The sequence below is a fragment of the Capsicum annuum genome, chromosome 7 (genome assembly GCF_002878395.1).
Source record: "Capsicum annuum cultivar UCD-10X-F1 chromosome 7, UCD10Xv1.1, whole genome shotgun sequence".
Taxonomy (NCBI): domain Eukaryota; kingdom Viridiplantae; phylum Streptophyta; class Magnoliopsida; order Solanales; family Solanaceae; genus Capsicum; species Capsicum annuum.
Genome location: NC_061117.1, coordinates 213,727,107 through 213,732,072, shown reverse-complemented (window position 1 = coordinate 213,732,072; position 4,966 = coordinate 213,727,107). Strand labels below are relative to the sequence as shown.

At 37.9% G+C, this 4,966-nt stretch overlaps 1 pseudogene; it reads left to right on the top strand.

The window, feature by feature from the left end:
• Nucleotides 1–203: 203 nt before the first annotated feature.
• Nucleotides 204–3,445, top strand: LOC107878462 (annotated as a pseudogene).
• The last annotated feature ends 1,521 nt before the right edge of the window (nucleotides 3,446–4,966 follow it).

Genomic DNA, 4,966 nt, shown 5'->3' with positions numbered 1-4,966 from the left:
ATCACAAAGAAAATGAAAGTCCAGTGGCCTGATTTGCCCGCAAGGCTGAACAATAATTGAATTGAGACTTGGAATTGGTCAAAATGGTCCCATCAGTGGAAAGATAAACCCCATTATTTCTTCACCACAGAAAAAGAAATAATATCTACTGATAATTGAGAAATCAAAACTAATGTAGTTTTGAGGATTTAGCAGTTGAATGCTTTGGCAAAGCTCTTAAAACTAAATGGAAAATTAAACTTTGTTTGAGGCCCGGCCTCTCCGTATTGACTGGGTAAATATTAAGAAAGTAACAACATTTACTAATGTAGTTGTGTTTCCTTCTTCCACCTTACACAATGAGAAGATTCATATCGAAGATATACTCAATAACAGGAAATAGTAGAATAAAAGAGAAATAGCACTGATCCATCTTGTCCAGTAATCTGACATCTAGAGTTTGAGGACACAATTTGTCCCCTTTAATGGACCTCTCCAACATAAATACTGATTATAAGTGAAAAACAAAATGAAGAAAAGGAAATGGAAAGGATTAAGAAGGAGGGCAGATGGAGATAAAAAAGTAACCGTTCACACATTTATAGGGGAAGAAGTCATTGGAGAAAATGTTTGTGATGTATTGAGTGAGTTAAGATTGAAACAAGCACAAGAGGTTAAACAAACTCACTTACAAACCAAATTACAAGTTTCCTTGCTGTAACTATACGCATCAAGAAGTGCGTCATTTCTCTATACAGCAACAGAGAAATGATTGCAGAACAGAGACGATATCTTCCGATCCTTCTCTTCATTTATCTTTCCTTGTTTTTACATCAGTATGCTATCTCCCAACCTTTTAATTCGACTGTCGGACTTTCCACTTTCTGGGTCAATAGTCCCTCTATTCTAGTTAATTCCACAGGCACCAGTGCGGTGCTGGTGACACCTATTCTTATAGCGTTTGATGGAAATAATGGTCGACAATTCCTTTGTGGCTTCTACTGCTATCATAATGCCACAGTTTGTCTTTTTAGTATCCTTTTATTTCGGGAAGGATACTTCGGCGGCGAGACGGACATGATAAATTCTCCCCAGTTAGTTTGATCAGCTAACAGGAACCATTCAGTGAAAACCAATGCAACCTTGCATCTAGGCCAAGATGGTAACTTGGTCTTGAAAGACTCTAATGGCACTTTTGTTTGGTCCACTAATACTATTGACAAATCTGTTTCAGGCTTAAAATTACAGAAAGGGGAAATCTTGTGCTCTTTGATAAGAGAAACCACACAATTTGGCAGTCTTTTGATCATCCAACAGATTGTTTGCTTTCCAGGCCAGAAGTTGATGACTGGGCGGAAGCTAATATCAAGTGTTTCAGCATCCAATCACTCTTTTTCTTTTACTGTTCTTAATGGAAGCATGGTGGCTTCCATAGATACCAACTCACCTCAGTATTATATCGCTTCAAGTCAGTATGACTACTCTAGTCCTTTTTACGATTTTTATGGTTGAACCTTCACTGCACTTCAAGACACTCATACATCAGAAACCCAATTCATAAAGCTTGATCCTGGTGGACATTTAAGGGTATATCAGTTGGATGCATTAGTTTTGAAGCAGTTAGATGGGTTTTTGGTTCCCGGTTTCCAGAACGCATTAGTTTGGAAGCAGTTAGATGAGCTTTTGGTTCCTGGTTTCGAGAACTGTGGATACCCAATGGTGTGTGGAAGATATAGCATTTGTACAAATGATGGGCAATGTAATTGTCCATTAGAGGGGAACTTCTTCAGCCCAATAAAGAGGAACCCAAGTCTCGGATGGTCACAGCTAACATCCATTTCTTGCAACTCTTTGCAGTATCATAGTCTTATCAAGCTCAAGGAGAACACATATTTTGCATTTGAGACTAACTATAAACCAAACTCCAGCATATGGTTCGAGGGGACAAAGATGGAAGATTGCAAATTTGCCTGTCTAAGTAACTGTTCTTGCAAAGCTGCTGTTTTGGTATGGAACTCTAAGAAAGAACTGCTTATTACTGAATGAAGTCTTCTCTCTTATGGACAACTGGTAAGGGAGTGACAAGACCAAAGTTTTTCTTAAGGTGCAGAATTCCGTAAACGCACAGTATCAGTCACCAAATATTTCTCAAAGAAAGCAATCAAGATCTGTGAAAGTGATAGTAGCATCTAGTATTGCAGCTTTAATGGGACTAACTTTCAGTATCATTACATGGTTTCTTCTTTCCAAAAAGAGAAACTGTCTGGAAAGTCTGGGGATCTTCTGGATCTAGCACCAATCCTACCGGGAATCCTAACTCCATTCTCTTACAATGAGTTGAAAATAATTACACAAGATTTCAGTAGAAAGCTCGGGGAAGGGGGATTTGGCTTTGTATATGAAGGAACATTGAGTAATGGCAATAAAATAGCTGTGAAGCCTTTGAATGGTGCCGGACAAGTTAAGGATTCATTCTTAACTGAAGTAAAGATAGTTGGTAGCATTCACCATCTCAATTTGGTAAAGCTCATTGGCTTTTGTGCTGAAAAGGACCACTGGGTTCTGATCTATGAGTACATGGTAAATGGATCACTAGATAGGTGGATATCTCATGAAAAGCAAGAAAATAGGCTTACATGGATTACAAGGAAATAGATAATATCAGATATTGCCAAAGGATTAGCTTATCTTCATGATGAATGCAGCCATAAGATAATTCATTTGGACATCAAACCACACAACATCCTCTTACATCAAAATTTCAATGCTAAGATATCTGATTTTGGGTTGTCAAAGCTCATTGAGAAAGACAAAAGTAAAGTCATGACTCGAATGAGAGGAAGTAGATGTGTATGCCTTTGGAATTGTGCTCTTGGAAGTTCTTTGTGGGCGAAAGAATTTGGATTGGTCGCAGGCTGATGAAGACGATGTCCATTTGCTTAGTGTTTTTAGGAGAAAATCGGAACAAGAGCAGCTCATGGATATGGTTGTCAAAAACAATGAGGATATGCAGCTCCACAGAGAAGAAGTAACGGAAATGATGAGCCTCGCTGCATGGTGTCTACAAGGCAATTTCAACAAGAGGCCTTCCATGTCATCGGTGTTTAAGGTACTGGAAGGTTTAGTGTCTGTTGAAACCAACTTGGATTTCAATTTCACATATCTAACTGAAGTTGGGGCTGGCAACCAACAGAGGGAAGCCACTATCAGTCCAATATTGCCTTCTGTTTTATCTGGACCATGGTAACTATTATGCTTGAGAACCAATTTATGGTTAGAACGCCTTTCAACTATTGCAATGTTTCCAATTCTAGCATAACTTCATATGGTGTATGAGATTATAATTCGTGAATGTAATATGTGTAGTATTCAGCAACTTTGCATTAGATTTTTGAGCTTCATGTGCTATGATGTAAAGGCTGCTTAATTCATATGCAACAAAAGATATATGGTGTTGCAGCTTCTAAACATGTGTTTAAGCACTGCTTTTTTCATTTGATATATGGTGATATGAAGTCAGAAAAGTTCAGCAAAGCTAGTTTGGCTGGCGAATTGCAAAGTACTTGTGGGGTTTATACTCTTGGTTTTCTCCGGGAATATTTCCAGAGGAAAAGGTATACATCATCAGGGAGTCGGTTTAATTTATATGATTGGGATGGGATAAGGTATAAAAATTTTCCTAGTGTCTAGTTTTATTTAAATTTGCAGAAGGGAATAGATTGGCCTATTCAAAAGGGGTAAAATCTGTTCAAGAATTTTTTGTTTTTGCCAACTAATGATTTTCAATGGTAAAAAGCTGATACATAAGGACTGTGATATCATTAAATGGAGAGAATTGTATATGTACTGTTGAAGTTATACAGAATAGATTTTTAAGAATGGGTCCCTAACTGTTAGTAGTGATTCTTATCGATATTGAACAAACTAGGGGGTCTGTAATGTAGGAGGGATAACCCCAGGACCCCCTCTTCTTAACAAGATGTAAATGTAAAATATTCGTAGGGAAAGTTCAGTATTCAGGGCATACCAGGCCGTAACTAACTTCATACACATGACCAAGCTAATGAAGGTAGGAGGCCGTATCTAACTTCGTACACATAACCAAGCTAATGAAGGTAATCTCAGAAACAATATATGTTACATCACGTAGGTCAGTTTTTTCCTTTGATCAAATTATACGAAAGGGAAGGCATGTGCATAAAACTCTCGCTATACATAGAGTCCGGGGAAGGGCCGGACCACAAGGGTTTATTATTATATGTACACAGACTTATCCTGTATTTTTGCAAGAGACTGTTTCCAAGGCTTAAACCCGTGATATCCTGGTTACATAATATCAAATTTACCTGTTTGTCACGACCCGAACCTAGGCCCTGGCTGTGACGAGTAAACTGAACCATGAAGGCCCCGACACCCATCTAACTTGTAATCACATACACCATTCATATACAGAAAAAAAATGCCAAAATATAACTGAATAAGAGATCATGGTCATGCTCTGAAAACAACATAATGATAAAGACTGTAATTCGACAACATTAAAATAATACTGACTCAGTCTGCGAAATCTCTACTACATAAGAACAAAGTTGTCTGAAAACTGGGATAAGGCCCCCAGTAGACCAAAACCATAATAACGATAAATGACTGAAGGAAATTAGGCCTTCTAAAATATGGAAGGCTCACCAACTGAACTCTGCACTTCGGTCTGAAGAAATCTACTGCTTATTCGGACCCTTAGATTGTGCCTCAAAACCTGAGAGGTAGGGGTCAATACAGTTGTACTGGTGCGCAGAGCAAATCCAAAATAGTAATTGGTATTCAACATATATGAGAGCAATTTAAAAAAATTCATAAATATATCATAAGGTAAAATCACATGGGCATATTTAAAACTCTGTAAAATCATCTGAACTCTGTGACACTCTTTGTTTTACTTCTACGCTAGGTGGTATACTCTACAATTCTGTAATTCCACGGGCTATAT